General features: G+C 34.7%; 1 long non-coding RNA gene across 1 annotated transcript; it reads right to left on the bottom strand.

The window, feature by feature from the left end:
• Positions 1-6,237: 6,237 nt before the first annotated feature.
• On the bottom strand, positions 6,238-16,938 carry LOC140743132 (uncharacterized). The gene is made up of 3 exons (XR_012102386.1): positions 16,790-16,938; positions 8,824-9,001; positions 6,238-6,413 (listed from the first exon to the last, which is right to left on the bottom strand). It is a non-coding gene; the product is annotated as an uncharacterized LOC140743132 (long non-coding RNA).
• Between the last annotated feature and the right edge of the window lie 7,895 nt (positions 16,939-24,833).

Genomic DNA, 24,833 nt, shown 5'->3' with positions numbered 1-24,833 from the left:
CATGTGTCTATCTATTACGGTTTCGGAGATATAGCTCTGTGACAGAGGGACAGATGGACATACAGCGAAGCTCCGTTATTACCCTTTGGGTACGGAACCCTAAAAATGCTCGTGTACTACATTATACAAATATACTAGATCAAAGCATATTATTATGTTGTAATATGTCTAAATAATTTGTAATTTATGTACGCTTTTGCCAAATAACATGAGTAAGCAAAGGACATAGATTCATTTTGGTTGATAAATTGTACCGATTATTCATTGTTGCATTTGTACCTACTGCGTGGCTTAAAATAAATTACATATGCACTACGACGATCAAAGCGTCACGTTACTGTACTGTATATCAAATTTCGCGGTATTTTTTATAATATACGAATAGCAGACGAGTCTGTCCACCTGATGGTAAGTGGCTACTGCCGCCCATGGGCATCTGTAATCAACCCCTAGAATCATGACCGACTGTTAGATTCCTACCTTACAAGTAACATATTGGTTAATATGTCACAATTTAGTTTTTCATTATTCCACACAAAATTTTAGCCGCCAAAATGACCTTAAATAACTTTGTCCCTGTACACTTGACGCCTGGACTTAACAGCTAAGATATCCCGTGTCTGTCATAAGTGTGGCTTCTCGGGTTGCGGGTGGCAAAAGTAGAAGCGACTCTGGGACGGATGGTGGTATGTGTGGTGATACCGTACAGACCTGACGGTGGGACGAGCGTCATGCTCACCTGGGCGGCGGTAAAAGGTATAAAATAAAATAATAAAAGGTAAAAAAAGGTATAGGTTAGATTAAAATTTAGTATACGGAGTTTATGATAGTTTCATAGTAACGAGATACCCTGAACATTTTAATGATAAAACAGAATCACAAAGACGGCTATGGCAGGTTTTTAATTACTTTGTTACACAGTTATTATATTTGATCCACCTGCACATGACGGGTCAATTAATAGGAAAATATTTTTCAATTTAACATGTATGTAGTAGTAGAATGTAGATCTACTTATATTTTGAAATTATTTAAGAGTGATAAAAATGCAGTAGATATTTTTTTATAAAAAAAAATGTGAGCCGTCACGGGACGCCTGGCAGATGTGAAACATCGACATTATTTTGTAAAAGTAATATGCAGAAAAGAACATATTGTGATAGGAACTATAGCTAGTTATTTCAATATATTACTAAAATCGTAAATTATAAGTATCAATAATGAATGTTTCACAATAAATGCCACTATGATTAGAAAAATTAATTATTTTTTTAATGTTCATATTTATAACAAATAAAAAAAAACTTTCGTGCGCTGCACGCCATCAGCTGATTTTGAAATACAATTCTGTCAGTCTTAATAAATTTATTCTCTGAGCAATTATTTTAATGCATTAATTTCAATAAGAATGAAATTAAAATTAATTAATAATTTAAAAACATTGTATGCAATGAAATTTATGTGAATTTTAATCTACCAAGATAGTAGATTTTACATTTTCTGGCGCTCAAAACACACCAAATATACGCGTGCTTAATGCACAGATAAATGCATACTTAAATTATAAAAATTTAATTAACTTACTGATGACTTGATGGTGTGTCATAGTGTGATTTTGTTTTCTTTGCAGGGGGCTGATCACTTTCACTCTCTAAATTATCACGGTCAGACATTTTATTATCAGAAAAATAATTTGTTTTCAAGCATTGATCTATAACCTGAAGATACGCCGCAAGCGGGCAAAACTTGAAACATACAAAATACGTCAAGTGGTGTAAAACGAGTTAAAACGACTCCAGTCGCTCTCGCGCGGCGTAGTAATAATACACACGAATGTCACTGAACACGTTAAACGTCATTATTATGAATTTTAAGCCTCAAAATGCCTTCTTGTGCAATGCGTAAATGCAAAAATTATGCTCGAAAAAGAAACAAGCTTCATGGAATCACCTATCACACGTAAATGATAATTATTAAATTTTGTTTATTTTTCGTGTTCGATCCGCCATGATTACGTGAGTAACCAGAAAGAGACAAAGTATGTTTTTGTCAATGAAAGTGATAAAGACGCAAAATGCATGGTCATAGATCAACAGAACAGAAGTGACATTTTATTGAAGCTCACGATGTTCATATGTCGTATGTTATAGTTTAAGATCCCACTGCTTAATTTTTATATGTGTTTTTAGTCAAAATATAACTTTTTATAGTTTATTTTAATAAAATAAAATCGATATATGGGAAATTCTGTATCCTAATCTCTAAATTTTCTTCGATACCTGTGGTAAATAATAAACTATATTACCATAAAATTTATATAGGATAGTATACGGTATTTTAAAATTTCTTTAATTGAATAAATTAACCTAAACATAATTTAATAAACAATCTTTGTATAGCCAGAATTTAATCCTCAAAAAGACCACGGTAAGATTAGAATCTTATATATAAAATTCGCATGTCACGATGTTAGTTACTGTACTCCTGCGAAACGGCTTTACTGATTTTCATCAAAATTTATATGCATATTCAGTAAGTCTGAGAATTGGCTACTATCTATTTTTCATATCTCTTAAGTGATAAGGGTTGTTCACCCTTAACATTTTTTTTATTTATATGGCAACACAATGTTTGCTGGGTCAGCTAGTACATTTATAAAATGTACACAACTTTGCAATTAATGGTCGTGTGTAAAATAAAACTGAAAATAATAAACATAAATTTGTAAAGATACTTCGCCGCCTTGAAATTGAATGAAACCACAAACGGCTTATTAGTAAGTCCTTTTTTTGAATTCTTGACAAATAAAAACATTTTTAGAGAAAATTTACAAATAAATAACTAATAATGCGTAATTTACATAATAAATAAATAATTATTTCAAATATTTTAGGGACATTTTAGCACGGAGACGTGGCAAAACTTTTTTACGCAACTATTTCAATTCTCAAAACTGGGTACATTTTCTTGTTAGCAGTGAGTAATCTTTACTAATCTATGATAATAAATATAAACAATTTTTAAATCGTATATTTTAAACCAGTCGATACATCTGTATAGATACATTCCTTCAAATTATATATTTATATAATAATAATTTATTTAGTTAAACTGTACTATAACATTTCTACGTAAACGATGTACTAAAACTATTATCGACAGTTTTGGTCATTTTTTACCTTCTGTTCCATTATTTCTTTGTCTTTGACAAGCATGCGGATCAATGGGAAAGCCACCATACGTCCCGTTTTTAACGGGACTGTCCCTTTTTTCGATGCTTCGTGCCGTTGTCTCCGAAATGAACCTTTGCCATTGTCAATTAAGTAACAGTAAATATTATAATTGTGAAAAAAAACATGGGGTGCTCCATTTATCAGTTTTCATAAAGCGCCCCACATTTTTTGCACAATTATACTATTTACTGTTCCTTAAATGATTCCTAGATTGAAAATTATTTTCTACTTTTTAGTTAATTTTATCATAAAAGCGTGTTTTTTATTATTTTTAACTATATTTTTTCAAGTAAAAAGTATTTGACATAAAAAAATCGATGTCCCGTTTTGACTGAAGTAATCATTGGTCACTATATTCCATGGTCAATATTTACGTTTGCGTACACTTGAAACGTAAGGTCAAACACTAGTTGTCTTTTTTATCACATTGTTCTAATAGCTCTGTCCCTTATAGAACATTTGACTATGTAGTTAAAGGTAAGCGTCGCCACGCCAGAAATCTTTTTTACGTGCGGCTATAGATGTTTCACATCAAAAAGTTACAAACGAACTTGTAGTTTACTCGATGGATCACTTGTAGGAGTAGCAATGCAGCCTATCTCATGGTAAGTGGCTATCTGGGGTTGATTAATGCCCATGGACCTCTGTAATCTACCCCAGATAAGAGTAGATTCCTACCTGAGGTCGGCCACAGATGCGCCGCTACACCTGAGGGCTAGGCTGGAATGCCTCGGAAAAATATGTCTCCCTTCAAACTAGACCACATTAGCGCTTAAAACTTCTGTTATTGGGGAGAAATAGGTAAGGCGGTGGTGCTTCCGGAATCGAAACATTGTGGGTTCTACCACCTTCAAATCTTTTTGATGTGAAACATCTATAGCCGCACGTAAAACCGATTTCTGGCGCGGCGACGCATTCCGTGGCGACGAAGTCGCCACGCTATACGATGGTATATATATACAGTCTATATGCAGTAGTGTGTACGGTGTGGCGACGCGTCGCTATGCGCAAAAATCGTAATATTTTATTTTATCATTATGACATATTTAGTTCCTATCACAATATGTTCTTTTCTGCATATTACTTTTACAAAATAATGTCGATGTTTCACATCTGCCAGGTGTCCCGTGACGGCTCACATTGTTTTTTTTTAAATATTAATATTTCTAAACTGCATGCATTTTTTTTGTAAGTTTGGAGTAGCAAACGAGATTACAGTCTACCTGATGGTCTTCTGATTGCTTGTCAGTCCGCGTATGGACTCTCAATATAACAGGATCTACCTGAAATCGATCGTTGTTGCTACTCTGATTAGGAGTAGGATTGTCTCCTTATATGTAAGCTAGACGGTATCAATAGAAATTGATGTTGAGATATTATGGCTTAATTAGACCTCAGTCGGGTCTACGAATGCAAATGCCCTACTTGTTCCGAAAAACGGGTGTACGAAGCAACAACGTGGGATACCAGCCCCTAGAATCTCAGTATGACTACATCGTTGCTCACACAAATAAATATTAGTGTTTATGACGGATTACTGCGTAAAAATAGCATTCTTATTTAAATACAAAAAAATAAACACAAACGGAACATTAAATGTTTCCGAAAATTGAAGACGAAACCTCCTCTTTTTCGTGGGAAACCTTGCATGGGTTCCTCAGCTGCAGGGCAGGTCGGCTATTATATAACCCCGCGGTGTTCCACTAGGCGCCCTATGTCGGGATCACGGGTATGCTAATAGCACTTGTTCGCGGTCCGACGGCGTTTGCCCAAATCCGGGCCATCTCGGTAAAACGATACCGCCTGCATCTGCTAAGTTTACATATCTATGTATGGGTACACAAGAGATATTCATTCAAATAGAAGAAACAATACCTGTGTATGTTTGGTTATTTAAAGTTGTATTTTGTTCACTTCCATGACATATATATCTGAGTATAACTAGAAACGCCCACAATTGTACTTGCATTGTACAATCAATGTTTACTATTGTGTAACACCAATACCTATACAGTAGGTAAATATAAGTACAGTACATATAATAAAATTATTTTTATGAGACGTTATAAAGATTAAGTGCGAATGTTTTTCAATAAGATTTATGTTTGTATTTAAGTACTACCTATACTTATACCTTTTTATACAATATTTAGATACTTAAAAATAGGATTGTGATCTAACCAATATACCAACCAGATGGATTTGATCCAAGTATGATCAATATATTTTTTATATAAATATAGTATAAGTACAAGTAGCAGATAGCCATGTAGTTCATCTAATGTTAAGTAGATACCTGCCACCCATTGATATCTTCAATCAATCCCAGACAAGACATCATCATCATCATCATCAACAACCCATTACTGTCCCACTGCTGGGCACGGGTCTCCTCTCATAATGAGAAGGATTAGGCCATAGTCCACCGCGCTGGCCAAGTGCGTATTGGTAGACTTCACATACCTTTGAGATTTTTTTTTTCAAATCTCTCAAGTATGCAGGTTTCCTCACGATGTTTTCCTTCACCGTTTAGCAAGTGACAATTAATTTGTAATACGCACATAACTTTGAAAAATCAGAGGTGCGTGCCTGGGATTTGAACCTCAGACCCTCGATTGAGAGGCTGCGTTTCTTAACCACTAGGCTATCACTGCCATTAGACAAGACGAGATTCCCAAATGTGTGAGTTCCCTAAGTGGAAATGTCTCGAAAAAGTGTGTCTCCCCTACCGCGCCCTTCAAACCAGACCACAGCAGCGCTTAACACTGCTGTAATAACAGAAATAGGTGTAGGTAGAAATAGGTCTTCCATTCATCCCCATACTATGGGTATATAATTAGCGGAATTTAAGAAGAATGCGAGAAAGCTTGTTTCCGAATTTTTTTTAATATAAATTAATTTTATTTTAAACTCCGGGTTGTGGCATCGGTGGGTGCTGTTTCTTATCAAATCGGTCAACAAAGTCTTTATACTTTTGGTCAGTGATGAATGTGGCCATCATCAAGGTACTGGATGGGCAGCAACAATCTTCTGTTTCGTTCTCATCAGCTTCCCGTTTAGCTCTCATTCTCACTGGATCAGTGAGTTGCTCCTCTTGACCAGACTGCGTTTTGTTTATCAAACCTTGCATACTCAAAAAGTGCAGTGCATCTTCGTTTAACTTATACTCTATAGTACACTCTGGAAAAGTAACTTAAGTTACTTAAGCTACTTACTTTGCTTACTTAAGCTACTGGAAAAGTAACTACGAAATATGCAAAGCAAAGTTTAGCGAAATAAAAATAGGAAGTTCTTATTTTAATTTTGGTAGCTGATACATATTTGGCTTAAGTATGTAGTTGCAATGATACTTTTATTATTATTTTATTAAGACATTATAATGAGGAAATATTATGGTTCCGTATAGCGAAAAACGCCGAAAGAAAGTTTTTCAAAGAGAGATTTATTTTCAAAGTTATTTTCAAACTGTAAAAAATCAAGTGTCTTCCATTTAGGTTCAAGAGATCTCTTGAATCTAGATGGCAGGGCTCTAGCCCTGCGACAGATAACTGAGGCTTAGTATAGACCGCGTAAAACTGCTAGTCCACTCTGTATATAGAAATGAATCTCGTCGCCATATCAAATTGTATGACTACACCTGCGGGACCAACTTCAGAGCGGACTAGCAGTTTCGCTCGGACTATAATAGGGTAATAACAGATTACCGTGTGGTACGGAACTCTGAAATGAAATAAAAGAAGGGTGACAATAAAGTACATTGTAAATTATGTATTTACCTACTTTGAAAATAATTTTATAAGAACTACCAACATTATATTTAAATCATGATTTTGTTTCATTGCAACGATGAGCCAACTATGAGACACAAAATGTTGAATTTCTGTGCCAAGAAACATGAAATTAGTAAAATACACGTTGTCCATCATGTCAAGATCGTAAAGTGACATGTTTTGAAATTTGACTAGGCATTAAATTAATTAATAATTTCTATAAGTGGGCGGAGGCTAATTTTGTTCACAATTACTGAAATTGATACCGATATTGCTCTTTTAAATTTCACAATATTTCAGTGCAAGACAAGTCATTACTAAAAAATCTAGAAAAGAAAAACGAACTAGACATAGGGTAGATACAGTAATCTACGACTATAGGAATACAAGTACAAATACTGCAAAGTGCGGCACGTAAAGATATTGTTAGTGTTGTGTGACGTGATATGGAATCTAGAAAAGAAAAACGAACTAGACGTAGAGTAGATAGATTAATCTACCACTAGTACTTGTCAACGGTTTCTACCCTCCACCGCAGTTTTATCATGACAACGATCCATGCAACAGGTTCAAAATATCGGCAAAAAACAAAAAACATTAAAACAGCATATCGTGAGTACCCGTTATATGCAAAAATGTGTCAATTCTGTGATAATATACGTCTAAAATTACTACTATTGAACTCTCTTTAATTTCTTACTATGTCTCCGGCGGCACCACCGCCACACCTATTTCTGCCTAATAACAGCAGTGTTAAGCGCTGCTGTGTTCTGGTTTGAAGGGTGTGGTAAGGGAGACATACTTTTCCGAGGCGTTCCAGCTTAGGCCTCAGGGGTAGCGGCGCATCTGTGGCCCACCTCAAGTAGGGTAGGGGCCCATCTGGGGTTGATTACAAATGTCCATGGGCGGCAGTAGCCACTTACCATCAGCTGGACTGCATCCTCGTCTCGTATTATAGAAAAAAACGACAAATCAATATTGTAGTGTTTGAATAGTAATTGTATAGAAGATAACCTTTTCAAGGGCTCTACAGTTCCGAGTACAATAAGAAGTGCAACTAGGAGTAAACTTTTAACAACGAGAGCGGTCGGATAATTGCAACACTTTGCCGAGGGATGGTACTGAAGTATTATTTAAACGTTTAAAGTTCCTGTCGTCGGTTTAGGGTTCCGCATCCGTCCGTCTGTTACAGGGCTCTATATCTTGAACCGTAATAGATAGACGCTTGATTTTTTACAACGTATGTATAAAGGTGGTCGCTATAACAACAAATACTGAAAGTAAAAAGCTTCAAAATAAATGGATGTTGCCATACATGAAACTATTTTTCGACATTTTTTGTTTTATCTATTGACCCGCAGAAGGTAGATCCGTAAAATTACAAAGTTCAAATGAATACAATGCTTTTTTTTCTGTGGCTGCTAAAAAGAATTACTAAAAAATGGTGGTATGTTAAATAAATTAATCTTGTCATATTTAGTACATGTTGCTACGTTGGTAAATTATCTATATCACTAGGCAAATACTTTTAAATGATGGTAACACCCTGGTTGATATCCGAGGCACCACCACGATAACTCCTTTTGTCTGAAAATAGCAGTGTTAAGGGCTGCTGCTTTGGTTTAAAGGGTGGTTCTGATTTAATAAGGGAGAGATACTTAAATGAGTCCCACTAAACCATAAACAGCGTATGGCCGACCCAATGTAGAACTCTAATTCTATCTGGGTTTGATTGTTGATGTCCATGAGTGATAGTAAATCGTAAAGAGTAAAGAATAAAGAACGTTAAAAAGGGAGTTCTTAAATTTAATATTCGATACCTTTATGAGGAGGACATTGGCATTCAGAGTTGGGTCTTTTTATAGGCATCCGCTGGTGTCTTCTGAAGAAATACTCAATAGGCTGCTGTGGAGTATCCCATGACCATTCATCCCAGGGCAGTTTATTGGCTGTATCCAGTTCAAACAGAACTGACAAGATTATCAAAAATTGTGTTTTCTAAAACAAATCACAACTATTAATATAAATATAAATATTTAAAGGTGGTAGAACCATATGTGGTTCGATATAAGGAATAAGGATAAGGGAGACATACTTCTCAGATGTAGCACAACTGTGGCCACCTAAGGAAGGCATCTAATCCTATTTGGGGTTGATTACATATGACCATGGGCGGCCGTAGACACTTACCGTCAGGTGGACTGCACTGCCTATTTATAACAAGGTAATTTAAGTTATATTAGGATAATCATAATGGGTAACCACTAACCTTGCAGGGAAAACAGCAGACAATCGCGTACGCCGCAGGAATAAATCGCGCAAAGAAACAACTATCTTTTCCGTACGTTGTCATTCTACGCGTATTGCGTTTTCGCATCCGTGCGCGGAGTTTTTTTTTATATAATATAAGAGTAGCACACGAGCATGCAGTCCACCTGATGGTAAGTGGCTACTGCCGCCCATGGACATCTGTAATCAACCCCAGATAGGATTAGATATTCCTACCTGAGGTCGGCCACAGTTGCGCCGCTACCCCTGAGGACTAAGCTGGAACGCCTCGGAAAAGCCTGCCTCCCTTACCACACCCTTCAAACCGGAACACAGCAGCGCCTAACACTGCTGCGGAGTGCGACCAACTGCTTCGTCAGTTCTTAACCTTAGTTACTTACTATTACATCTAATATTAAGGCGTGACTTATAATTCTATACCAAAAGTTAACACTTGTCTAATTAATCCGTTGATGGTATCTACTTGTACATTTTATATTTAATTACGGACAAAAAAATGAATTATATAAGAGGCTTAAATGAATGTCTCATATTATTAATGTCTAATTTACTTCAAAAGACTTATATTACTGTAACGCTGACTTAGTGCTACATTACAACGTCAAATCGTTTGTAATGTTAATTAAAAAAATAAATAAGGAAATCATAATTATTACCTACTTAGTAGTTACTAGCAATATAGGTACATATTATTACTAATATACAGGCTCAAAAATGGCATATTTTCAAGTAAATATTGTTATAATAAATGAACCTATATTGTAAAGAAGTATATAATTACTTTATTGATAGACAAAGATATATAAAAAAATATTTATTAAAAACCGGTAAAAACTTGTAATCACCAGCTAATTACAATATTAAAAGCATTAAGGACAGAAGTATCTATTTGTAGTTGTCGCTGGAGACGAATAGGAGCAGCAGTATGGATAAATTGGACAATATGGCATACAGTTTGTATTTTTAAAGTTTTCTTCAAATATAGTCGGTGCAGTGACTCTATCTTTATTAGGAGTGACTGCGATGGTTAGTTTTTCCGGCTTTTCTGTTTTAATTCTCGGAGGTTGTGTGCTCGTAGAACTAATTTTATACACAGGACACAAAGTGAAAGGATGCCTTGTGGTGCGCTTTTTGAAAACAGTTTTCATACTAGTGTTGTACTTCTCCTCGTAGTGATTAACGCCGCTCTTTCCAATATACAAAGGAAAACTCATAACGTAGTTTCCCGAGCTACAGTTGCGTCCGTCGTCACATAATTTGTATGGCGCAGTGAATATAAGTTCTTTTGGCTTCTTTGGTAGATCTAAAATGTGATATTATGGCATAATACGTTTCCTAGAGCATGTTTTCTCTTCCGCGTTCTTTTAAATCATAGTGGTAGATATTATTTTACAGTAAGTAATGTTTAAAATGTAGCCCCGCACAAAGGTGAATCAGCGCGTTGAAAAGTATTTAGGTACCTAATAAATTACACTAATATGATGTAAACGAAAACGAAAAAACTGATCAGGTTTTTAATCTGTTATTAATATCATTTTGGCAGAGGTTGCATCGTCATGCGATAATTGAACTAACTTTTATTTTTTCTGCGTGCGTGTCAGAAGTACCTATTGGAGATTCGGTAAATAAAAATACGTCTTTGCCCAGAGGCTGTCAGTACAGAACTATTTTATTCAATAAATCGTACTACGCAGACCTTAATCCATATTAGCTCCATAGCTATGCTGCCTATATCAGTACATAAATTTGTTTATAAAGTCGCCTGGCTCGCCGTTAGGCTAACACGCGTGTCCGGCTGCATGCGTATACATTAAGCGGTTACACACGGCGACTTTTTGGAACGATTCCGTGGCGAAATTGCAAAAAGACTGCGATACGGTCGCGATGATGTCGCATCACTCTCTACTATCGCCCGAAGCAGTTGGCGGTAGTAGCGATGCAGACGCGCGTTCAAAACCCAAAAAGTCGCAGATACACCCACATTGTAAAATGGCGCAAAATGAGTTAATATTGTAGACAAATCGTTAACAGTTTTTACTCGACTGCGGAGGGTAATGTTTTTCGAGAGGAGGTTTTTTTTTATAATATAGGAGTAGCAGACGAGCATACATTCCACCTGCTGGTAAGTGGCTACTGCCGCTCATGGACATCTGTAATCAGCCCCAGATAGGATTAGATATTCCTACCTGAGGTCGGCCACAAATATGCCGTTACCCCTGAGGACTAAGCTGGAACGCCTCGGAAAAGTGTGTCTCCCTTACCACACCGTATATATAAATATGTAGGTATGTTTCATTCTTTGATCCTACGTCCTACAGCCCATATATCTATGTGTCATTCTTTAGTATACGTTACAATCCGTTCGGTTCGATGAATTTTAACATATTAGATGTCGTTAAATCCGTCTGAATTGCGAAAACGACCATAGGCTATATTTTCAAGCAATCGCGATTATTTTTATAATAATTGTTAGTTCCATACGTACATTCATTTTATGTTTAATCTTTCCGTTCTAAATATACTTAATCTATTTAACTTTCAACTTTACAACTTCAAAATATTTGTTCTACCGATCGTTTGATGGTGACTAATGTGATGACATCTTCAGATAAATTACATTACCAAGTGGTTATTAAATTAGTCAGTTGTAAAGATCTCAATATTTCGCTATTTATAGACGGCGGTGGGTTGGATTCTAATTATAATACTGTTAAATTATGTGACCGTGGATTCGCTTTTTATTTAATTTCATTTTTGTAACGTGTTATTTATATATTTATTTTACTTTAATTAATACGGTACAAAACCAACGTAAAGTAAGCCTCTTAATTATACATATATTTTTTATAAAACTAAAGCAAGTGAATCCAAATGATAAATCGACGAAGTAGTAGCAATAACTCGTATCTCATTTATTTACGGAAAAGCGATTTTTGCATATTTGGACTTAAAATGACGTATCGCAGGTCGTCCTTAAGACACCAGGTCAAAATTCAAAATTGAGCAAACTATTAAAGTGTGGCAATCCGTTCTATGTCTTTTTAAAGTAGCGTTTCTTCTTATGTAAAGTAGCGTTTTTTGAGTTACGATTTATTGCCAATTCGTCGTCGAAATGTAAGTGGTCACTGCCGCTCACAGACATCTGACCAACTCCATATAGGACAAGTTCTACCTGAAGGCAATCACAGATGAGTTGACACTCATGACGACAAAAATAGTCGCCTCATGTAAGTCAAACGGTATCCGCACCCTACCACCATAACGTACGCTAGAAATTCATTCATTCAGAAAGATTCAAGTCATTCATTAGGCTGGGTACATTCAAACATCGCCGTGTCATATAAAATCTACAAGACTTTAAAAAATTATAATGCCTAACGATAATTTGGAATACATTTAATTTAATGCTTTATTTAATTAGATTATTTATGAACTTTGATCAAGAATACCAATACTGATCGAAGTTTATGAATTAATGAAGAATATGAATACACCGCTGCTATTTGTAATCTATATTTTCCATTTTATTTCCCCTGAAACTGTTGAACGAAACGAAAGGTTTTGTTCCTATAATTCCCTGTAAAAATGTAAATATCAATAAACCTTTACACTTTACAATAAACTTTGAAAATATAGATTACAAATAGCAGCGGCGTATTCATATTCTTCATTAATTCATAAACTAGAATAATATCAATATGTTGAGTTAAAACACATTACGACACACAGTTATGAACATTTTTCCCTATATGTTTTCTATCTACTAATATTATAAAGAGGAAAACTTTGTTTGTTTGTTTGATTGTAATGAATAGGACAAAGACTACTGGACCGATTTTAAATTCTTTCACCATTCGAAAGCTACATTATCCATGAGTAACGTAGGCTACATTTTATATAAAATATATTTAATAAATAGATTTTGAGGTGGTACAACGTTTGCCGGGTCAGCTAGTTTGTTATAAACCGATTTTCTTTAATTTTTATTTAATAACTACGGACTGACAAGATATAGGGGCGATTAATAAAATTTTAAAGAAAAATGGAAATAGTATTGCGGTCGAATATTGACGACCTCAACATAAACGTTAGGTCACATGTTTGTGTATCATTTGTACATTTTTTGATTGTCTTATCAACAAAATCTTGATCTTTTCTATATTGATTATGCTCGAACTTAGTTCACTAGAAACTCATATATAATATCAAACTAACTCTCTCCATGGATGATGTTCTTAATGAACTGTTCCCCGTCCTCGTGATCGACGTCGACAGCTGCTGCCCCACTTGCCTCACAAACCGCGAATGTAAATTGGAAACTACAAAAAATAAACATTATATTATACCCTACCATTGTTTTACGTCGTTAAATTGAAAGTGATTTTCACAGCTGCTCATACCGTTACTTTGGTAACCTGATTGATTATATTGTTACGTATGATGTATTTATATGTGATGTTCTAGGTTAAATGTATTGTGTCCGCCAGTGCTCAAAACTCGACCATAATCATTGCGTTTTTAAAATTTTATTGATAAGACTAAAACACGGGCAATAGCTACCAAAAAAATTAATGACTAATAAAAGAAAAGAACTGTTTAGCCTTTGTCTATTTATAGATATAAAAAATAGCTTAACCCAGGTACGCAATATGCATGCGATTGATATTATATGAATAATAATTTTGCGAAGATTTATGTTGAAACAGTAATAAAAATGGATATGGTTTTAATATAATACTGGCGTGAATTACACTGTATAGGTACAGAGCATGTCTAACAGTGTATACAATATTTTGTTTACAAGATATTACGTTTTTCATGTAAGTAACTGTAAAAGTAGTGCAGGTACTGAAATGTATTATAGATTTATAGTCATAAGCACTTACAACAATGGATTGTTGAAACAACTAAAATAATCTGATTTTTAAGAATACGGTAGGAACGGTAGCATAACAAACATATATTATTTGTGGATTGCACTTACCTGTAGAGTACTTAGTGCTATCGCAATTCTATTTCTGATACGATTACAAAAAATATATTTGAGTAACGTTAGGTATAACTTTTGAAAATGCTTTAAGAAGAATTTCGTTTCTCAAAATTAGGGGCCTTTTTTGTTGTCGATGGGCAAACCTTCAAAGGGACCGACACAGGGTTATGTGGGATTTTTACTGCACTAAAACCCCCCTGGTGGCCGACCTCGGCTTTGCTAAGAGGACTCCGGGATGTCCAACGGAACGGAACGCAACCGGAGTCCTCTGACGCGTTGCCCCTTCGGGCTCCGCTCAGGTGAGTTCAGGGCTCACTACACCGTCTGGTGTTCACGACGCTATGCGAACACATATACCGCCATCCTTCCCGGGGTCGCTTGCTAGACGGTTCGATCTCCCACTCTCGCTGCCCGCAACCCCGGAGCCTCCATTTAGTCGCCTCTTATGACAGGCTGGGGATTCCGTTGCCTTATTCTAGTCCCGGAGCTACAAGGATACAAATTTAGGGCCTGCCCAAATTAGACCTATGGAGTTGGGCTGCTGCATGACATCTGAACTGTTGTACAGCATACGGGGCATACGGGCGGTTATGTTTTGTCATACAGATGACTCGGGAACATGTGGGATTAATCTTCATGCCGCACTTCCATTAACAGGAGTGTAGTAAAGATACGCACTGTTGCATGCATCGATCAGTTTCATGCATCAAAAGTGTATGAAAAACTACAACCGCCCGTTCCCAACCGTCTTGATGTTGTGCGGTAGCTGTCGTACTCAAATCACCTATTTTTTAAGTAACCTAAGACGTCAATGATACGTAAATAGCACCAATTACCCCGTACTTTAAATTTCAGTTTCACACGTTGAATGTTGGATTCATATCGGGTATTTTTACTTACACTTCATTTTCTAGTCATATATGTGTTAATACTCACTATTTGTATTAAATTGAACTGAAAATACCACTAAAGTCTTGAATTAGACGAGTTTGTTGAAAGTGGGTTTTAACCCACTTAAGTGGGTTTTAACCGGAGAAAAGTTTATAAAGAACGCAATTTTTTCCTTCATCAACAAAGAAAGTGATAATTTCAAATTCGAAAAACCAAGGCTGTGCCTGGCATTCAATCCTCACACTCCGATTGAGAGCCTAAATTTGAAATCTATGCTGTTGCGTTACTGAATTATTGCGTATATATAAGACTTAACAGAAAAGCGGGAGCTTATAACTGTAAATCAAAGATTAGTAAAGATACTTCGCCGCCTTGAAATTGAATGAAGCCACAAACGGCTTATTAGTAAGTTCTTTTTTGAATTCTTGACAAATAAAAACATTTTTAGATAAAATTTACAAATAAATTACTAATACAGCGTAATTTACATAATAAATAAATAATTATTTCAAATATTTTAGGGACATTTTAGCACGGACACGTAGCAAAACTTTTTTACGCAACTATTTCAATTCTCAAAACTGGGTACATTTTCTTGTTAGGAGTGAGTAATCTTTACTAATCTATGCTGTAAATTTAGAAGCATAGTTTAAGGTTGACGCTTCCTCATAGTCAATCAATCTGGCCCGCAAGCTGGCGCGAGCGGCGTTCTGAAATATTTATGTACATCAATTAATAACTGTCACCGGATCCAAACTCTTTCCAATTGGCGAAACTGTTCTCAATTGTTACACTGGGCTTGCGGTAAAAATAGTCTCAACCAGAATTAATATTAATGTGAAGCGAAAACTTCGGATCCCTTTTAACCACGCTTTTATTAGCTTGGCTTGTATGTAACGGAATCTTTGAACCAGATTTTTACCCACTTTAAACAGTCCGATTAATTTGATTTTTTTAACAATTATCAAGAACCGATGACTATACACTATTTTAGTAATTTTATCCCATTTTCCTCATCAGGATCGTCAGGAATGGTGATGAACGGTTTTTATTGTGCGATTTAGCGTGGTTTTTAGTTTTTAAACTATAATTATTATTAATGTTGCGCACACGGAAGAACGCGATAACATTGTTGAAAATTACTGCGAAAAGCCAAAATTTTTACATAACATGTGTTAAAATAATTAAATTTAATACACATAATAAAACAATAATTACAATATTATGAACAAACAACGAATTATCACTCTTAAATATGACTTAAGCACGATTTTAATAGTACTAAATCTATCTAACGTTTTATCTACCAAAGATTCAATTCAATTTCTGCATAAGTACCTATGTACGTAATCAAATTTTCAAATGTTGATTTTTAACTATTAACAACAAGCGTTAGCCAATCTGAACCATTTTTTCCTATTAATTTTAATTTAATTCAAAATTTAATTTAATTATTAATTTTAATTTAATTCAGGGAATTTATAGCTTTATAGCTTATTAAAACTGTTTTAGAATTATATACCTTACCTAAAATAAAATATAATCTATTGAATTTGAGAACACTGCGTCGGGTGACTTGTGTTAATAAATTTATCCCAGACTATGACATAACTCACCACAGTTTTCAAGTCCATCAGCTACATTTCTGGCAATTGTCTCAGACGGAGTGTGAAGTATGACGTCACAAGGTCAAGATGAAGGAAACATCAGCTGTTAGCGGGGTTCTGACTAACGTTTAAGATTACTGAGGCGGACAGTTCTACGTTTGGAGATAAATGGACTGAAATGATTGATGTGTGCCATTCATATTATGATACATGACTGACGACTCGGTGACACTAATGTCATAATTCATACATAAGAAGTACTTGTATACAGGCTGATTTTTTAAGTATACTTGGATGGTGATACTGTGAAAAGAAATATCGAACAATTGGTTAAATGATACTTAGTGAAGTGTATAAAACATTGTATTTTCTTAAATATGAACCTTTAGTTTGTTATTTATTATTTTCTAGGACACGATCTTGGAAATCTAATTATGCTGTTATGATTTTTGCCAAAATCGGTAACTTCTATCCGCGTTTTTCTTTATAATTATAGTTTCACATTTCGCTATCCGCGCGTACTTGAGAAATTCGCCATACATAAATAAAACTCAAGTGTATTTGTATTCATATATTTGACTTCTGTAAATGATCGTAGTAATTATTTCGTTTTATATATAATAAGTAAATAATACGCTTATTTATTCAAAACAAAACACCCTGGTTTTGATTGTCTGTTTATCTGCTTGTGTAAGTGACCACGGCTTCTTCTAGACCGATTATTTACAATAGTAAGTATATTTATAATAGTACGTTAATTACGCAAACGAGATAAGTATAGATATCCCACCGCCTTGTAATTGAAGGAAGCCATTAAATGGCTGCCATGGTGTAATTTACGTGGAACAATGCCGACATGCGCAGTTAAGTGGTGCAAAAACACGAAATCGAAGAAAAAGTGCGGAAAAATATCGTTATATTCGTAAATGATCTAAAACTACATTTTTTAAATATTTTTCAAACCCGAAAATAGATGACAGTGACAATTTCAATTGTCAAAACTGGTTACATTTTCTTGTTAGGAGTAAGCAATCTTTACTAATCTATGACATATACCTACGTGGAGAATATTTCAGGGATCAATAACGCCACACGCTTTATAACAATATTGCACGAATATGTACTGGTTTATAGTGTTTATATATAATGATAGCCTAGTGATTAAGAAACTCGGCCTCTTGATCGAGAAATCCGAGGTTCAAATTCCAGGCACGCACTCTTCCAATCACAGATTTTTTCAATTATGTGATGCATATATTATGCTTTGAAAAATAAACATTGGATTTCCACAAAAATCCTATACACGAAGACTGGCAAGAGGTTTGGAAAAGCGTGGCTTACATGTCCTAAGCCCTCTTTATAGATTTCCTCATTGAGTTTCTTCAATGTAAATCTCTAAGTTGTGAGAAAACCCAAACCCAGCTGTGGGATACTAACTGGATGAGTACTTGAATTACAACAAAACAAGTTATACGTGAAGTTTTCTCATTTAGTTAGTTGAACAGCGATTATCCGAAAGACATAGTACAAAACTGCTGCAAAGTAACGCTACCAGGTAAATTTATTGTAGGCTGCGACAGAGGTTCTCAAGTAAGGTATGCGTAACACTTAAGAGGGGGTACACGACTTTGCGGCATCTGCTTAGAAATATCAGAATCTAAATCAAAATTGAAATGATGCAAAATTACTTGTAAAATCTTTAACTTACGTACGCTATATTATAGATGCGGATGGTTGTCTATTTTACGTACTGACGTTTGTTATCTATGTTTAAAGATTTAAAATTTAAATAAAGTAAAATACCGTTAGAATCTACTAAACGTATCACAAGAAAAAAAAACACTCAATTAATATAGATGTAGTATAGTATAGTTGATCTTTGTGACTTTATTTTAATTATATTTAATTTATTATTAAAAAAACAAGAAATTAGTTCTGTCTGTTATTTTAAAAATCTGTTAGGGGTACATGGATCCATAACTTTGAGAAACCCAAGGATGACTCGAATTGCTAAGAAGTTGAATTTAGGTCTCATAATGTTTTAATACTTAGACAAGTTTTAATGGGACCTGATTTTGTTCCTCTCAAAGTAGTCAAGACTTTACTTAACGTCATACCTTGAAATGGAGCTAAGTAAATGCAAGAAGGAATGGCCGTGGAAACAATGATATATTAAAACTATAGATATGTTACCTGCCTACCAAACAACGCAAAAAAGTGAGCGGACCACGAGCTCATTGACACTCACATGCACATTTTTTATTTTACTTTCATTTTACTAGATAGATAATTATTTTATATGGGACAGAGCTATTGGAACAATATTCGTATGATAAAAAAGACAACTAGCGTTTGACATTGCTTTTCAAGTTTCATACATACCTAAATATCGACGTAAATTTTGCGTCTCTGTCACTTTACTTGCGGAAGAAATGTTGTCTCTTGTGAGCTATGTAATAATGGCGGACCAAACATGGAAAATAATCAAAATATAATAATTTCTCCTCATTTACTTGTGATATATGATTTCATGAAGCTTTTTTATTCTTTTAAAATTATAATGTGTACATTTACGCTTTGTAAAATAATGACGTTTAACGTGTGCAGTGACATACGTATCAATTAGACGCGCGAGAGCGACTGGAGTCGACAAACACCAATTAGTGTATTTTGTATGTTTCTAGTTTTGCCCGCTAGTAACATATCTTTAGTTATTATATCAATGCGTGGAAACTGCACTGCTTCATTAAGTTACTTCAGAGTTGGTTCCCGTCGAAATTCACTTTGCGTCTAGAATGTTTTTGATTGTAAAAAATGTCCTGTCGAGTTTAACTTCAAATAAAACTTTTTACATAAAATCGAAATGTGTGTTATTGAGCGGAATGCGCGGATCTACCAGTGTTGTGTCGTTTTGCAATTTTCTCGCACTTCAAATACAATTTTTTGGGGAACAATTTCGATATTATTATTATTTTCTAAATTAGGAATAGCAGACTAGCATGCAATCTACCTGATGGTAAGTGGCTTCTTTCGCTCATAGACATCTGTAATCAACCCCAGATACGATTAGACTCCTAAATGAGGAAGTCCACAGATTCGCCGCTACCTGTGGGGACTAAGCTGGAACCTTGGAAAAGTATGTCTTCTTACCACACCCCTAGACCAGAAAACAGCAGCACTTAACAGAATTGTTTCTAGGTAGAAATGCACGTTGTATTATTCACGTTCAGATCCTTTTTTGTATCGTAATATTTAAAAGAAGCCGATTCTTCTATTTTTAAGATACACACGATACAATATTATAGAAGTGATAATTATTAAAACAAAAACCCCTGCTGACTAAAAATAATTTACTGAAATGGAAAGTAATGTAGCCGATGTCACTCCTAGGGTTTTTGACAGGCTTTCGGCAAGTATTTTATTATTTACATACGTGTATCAGCAACCCCTTTCATGGATCTTTTTTTCGAAATAAGGGATAATTATTAGCAAAAAACATATTCTATTAAGTTAATCGGAACGTCTTGTGAAAACCATCGGTCATATGACATGCCTCGTATGTCAGCAAGTGACGTCATGATATTTTTAACGAAGTTAATTACGAAAGTACGATAGCGATACGCAATCTTCAGAGGATAAACATTGAAAGTTATTTAGCTTTTTTGAGAAATATAACTTAATAAAATGGAAAAATTGTTAATGAGATTCAACTGACATTTAATGTTTACAAGTAGGTGACGTCATTTTATTTATTGATTGATTGATGTTATTATTAATTTATTACAAAGATCACAAGGACTTTTAAGCGAACAACAGATTGATTGATATTTTCGCTATAGTCAAATACCCTACTCTTAATTAAATACTTATGTTAAAATACTGAGCTGTTCTAAAGAATAAGACGTACGTGCATAGGGTTTAAAACAATATCCTGTGTGGTAGGGTAAAACTGGATTTTATTTTTAGAAGATACTCCGGCGGCACCACCGCCACACTTATTTCTTCCTAGTAACAGCAGTATTAAGCGCTGCTGTGTTCTGGTTTGAAGGGTGCGGTAAAGGAGTTATACTTATCTGATTCGTTTCAACATAGTCTATATGGGTAGAGGCGCATCTGTGGCCGAAATCAGGAAATGTAGGAAATTAATCTTATCTGGGGTTGATTACCATGATGTGCATTGCATGCTCATCTGCTCCTATGTTGCACTACGTAAAAAACGTTTACGATTTTTACAGTGAAAATGTAGTGAAGTGTAGTCTTATCATAATTATGATAGCAATATTATTGGCAATCCGATTGCATATAATCTTAATGAAATTTATCCAAAGAAAGGCCGTGCGTATTATTTGTTGTATTTACTCGTTTAGTAATCAAAATCCGGCCGTGATTAAACGCTAATAAAACTAAAATTGATATTCACCAAAAATAATTAATTCTCGTTTCAATAGATTATATTTTGTTTTTGGTGAGGCATAGATTAGTAAAGGAGTGAGTAATTCACTCCTAACAAGAAAATGTACCCAGTTTTGAGAATTGAAATAGTTGCGTAAAAAAGTTTTGCCACGTCTCCGTGCTAAAACGTCCCGAAATTATTTAAAATAATTATTTATTTATTACGTAAATTACGCATTATTAGTCATTTATTCGTAAATTTTCTCTAAAAATGTTTTTATTTGTCAAGAATTGAAAAAAGAACTTACTAATAAGCCGTTTGTGGCTTCATTCAATTTCAAGGCGGCGAAGTATCTTTACTAATCTATGTGGTGAGGTATTTAACTCGAAAGCAGTTCCATGTACTACAAACCCTTAAATAATGTTTTTCCTCTGTGCATTAATTTTCGAAATATTTGAAAACCACCCATTTTAGCGCCATAAGACAAGTGATAATTTTCAGTTAAATTTCAATTAAAATAGTATTTTTTGTAAATAAACTTTTCAATTCTTCTGAATGCTAATTACACTAGGATCTTATTACTACATTGGACTGGTTCACTCAACCGTAAATACATTAATTACAACTACCCAGTTACTATCTACGTGGGCGGTATCTTGCTTTTTTACAACTTACATATTCTGCATTAGTTGGGCAAGGATGTTCCTTGATAAAACAAATGTTAGACGAAGTTAGAGGTGACTCTTCATATGAATAATCTAAGTAATGTAAGCAGTACGATGAATGGTACGGATTCTGTTAAGATACTGTACTGTACTCTTTTAATTAATTATTCTGTTACTTTTCATGAAGTGTAATATTTATAATTATAAGTTATGGTTAACATAGTCACTGGCTGGTACGATTGTATGAGTTAGTATAAAAAGAAAAAGAACGCATCTTGATTCTTGATGTTTTCTAGCGAAAAAAAAACGAAAACCGCGCACCCTGCGGAGATAAATCGCGTCGTAGAAATTGCAACTGTCATTGACCATTTTAAAAGTATTGCGGTTCCGCAACCGCGGCGAAGGCGGAAGAAAACCGCTCCATGAGTTATCACCGTTAAGTGATATTTATATCATCCATCTATAGAAAGAGACTATTAAAGCCGTACCTTTTGCCAAATCGATAGATTATTCGGTCGTTTGTAAATGAATTGATGGGACTTGTCAACGAAAACGATTCAGATAAATGACGGAGTCTCGTGACGATGGTTGATATTATAATAATGATGAGGTGCTACGCCTCTATCGACTTCTTGATTTGTTGGCGTTTTATTATAATAAATTATTAACGCTATTAGTTTGTACACGGGAAATGTTAACGGTTTTCTAATAACATTGTTCATGACAATAATTTAGGGTTTTACCGATCTCGAAGAGAATAAAAAGTCAGTTTTTCTGCTTAGCTTTGATTATGAAATTGAACGATATGAACGATATGAAAATATAATTATACAAAAGTAAAAAAATAATAATATTGAAATTAAATTCTTGATAGTGTTTAGTTTTTATTTATTACAATAAAATGGAATAGCCGTTTAATCGCTCTGTTACCGAGGGCAGAATTTCCGACTAATTTCAATGTCTACAAAGATTCTTCGTAACTAATTGGATAAGTTTGCAAAGGTTTCGACCACTCTGATTACGATTAATATTAATGATTCGAAATTACTCAATCTATTTAGTTAGTTATTGTTATCGCCGGTCGAATCTATTTTTGTCATCTTCAACCCATTACTGCCCCACCGCTGGGCACGGGTCTCATCTCAGAATGAGAAGGATTAGGCCATAGTCCACCGCGCTGGCCGAGTGCGTATTGGTATACTTCACATACCTTTAAGATTTTTTTTATAAATCTCTCAGGTATGCAGGTTTCCTCACGATGTTTTCCTTCACCGTTTAAGCAAATGATAATTAATTTCTAATACGCGCATAAATTTTAAAATCAGAGGTGCCTGGGATTTGAACCTCGGACCCCTCGATCGAGAGGCCGCGTTTCTTAACCACTAGGCTATCACGGCTTTTGAATCTATTTTTATGCGGATGCCTAATCGATGTCTAGGCTCCCTTGGTCATTGTAACATTTAATTATCTACAGTTTGGCCCATTGCCGGTTCTACCTGCTAGGTAGCCTAGCGTTTTGGCGACCCTCCAAGCGATTATATTCACTGAACTGTCAAAGATAAGTTATTTTAGATATCTCGACATTGAAACAGACGTTGAGTGGATGTGTCATGCGAGCATGAGACTCGTTTTAAAGCGTCACTTTACTTTATTTTCTTATGTTACGAATGGCAACTGTAATGTTTGTTAATAGTCGATTTGTTTTTATGGTAACTCTGTTTTTTAGCTGTGACAAGAGTTTTTAATTATTCAATATTTCAAAGCTATTTTTAAAAGTGTATCTTTATGATGACACGAGCATTTGCCCGCGGCTTCGCTCGCGTTACGAAGTAATATTTTCATTCCCTATTTTATCACCTTGGGGGTTGAATTGATCAAAATCCTTTCTTAGCGGATGCCTACGTCATAACATCTACCTGCATGCCAAATTTCAGCCCGATCCGTCCAGTGGTTTGGGCTGTGCGTTGATAGATCAGTACGTCAGTCAGTCACCTTTGAGTTATATATATTTAGATAGTGTGTTGAAAGGATGAGAAAAAGGTGTAATGTAAATGGAAATTATCACGTTGGATTGCAATTATTCTCCGTCCGCTTTATTCTGTGTCAATTTGGATCAAAATTCCATACACACATGTTATTGATTAATGCATGCATTATGTTCCGTTTGTTGGCTGACACCAGTCAAGTGATAAATTTAAATAAGACCTTTTATGTCCAATTATTTGATCCGCTGGGATAATTGCGTGATCGATTACCGAATATTAAACAGTTTGCATAATAATATGTTTAATTTACTGTTAATAATATGAACGTGCGAAACATGTTTAAATAATTTAACCCTCAGCAAATATTTGTCGGAACTTTTAATGTATTTCGGATTTGTGTGTGTTTTGTTGGTGTCTTTATAATGATGTATAGGTAAGGATGATAGCAGTATTTTTATTTTCTTTTTGTTACCCTTTTACAATCCAAGCTCATTATCCAACTTTTATCCAAGTTAATACTGAGAAATTGTATTTTCCAATACATCGTTCATAATATACTAATTATGTGTTATAAATACAAATAGAGTATGATTCTAAGAAAAGTATTTAAATAGGAAAAAAATAAATTAAAAGTATATTTAAGCACAATACTTTGTTAAAGAAAACTTTCATCACCTATTATATTGTTACTATAGTTGTTAGTTCAATACTTGTGGCTGAATGCATGTTGCATAATACTATTTTCAACGGCAATAGTTAAAACGTTATTTCCAAATTGCTATGTTAAATGTTTTATCTTTAATACTGCACTCCTACTGATAATAGGTTATGAAGATAATGGAACTACTGACATCGCGTTGCATCTTTTTCAAAAATCGCTCAGCGCATATGATCACGAATGACTAAAATACTTCAAAGTAATGAAATAAAAAAAAAAACCTATACTTGCAATGGTAAAGCTGTGTCAGTAAACAAAAGTGACGCAAGCGAAGGTGGTAGAAAAAAACATG

The sequence above is a fragment of the Epargyreus clarus genome, unplaced genomic scaffold (genome assembly GCF_041222505.1).
Source record: "Epargyreus clarus isolate Ecla_fem2 unplaced genomic scaffold, WU_Ecla_fem_2.2 ptg000007l, whole genome shotgun sequence".
Taxonomy (NCBI): Eukaryota; Metazoa; Arthropoda; class Insecta; order Lepidoptera; family Hesperiidae; genus Epargyreus; species Epargyreus clarus.
Note: the sequence above shows the minus strand (reverse complement) of the source record. Positions and strands in the feature narration are given on the sequence as shown.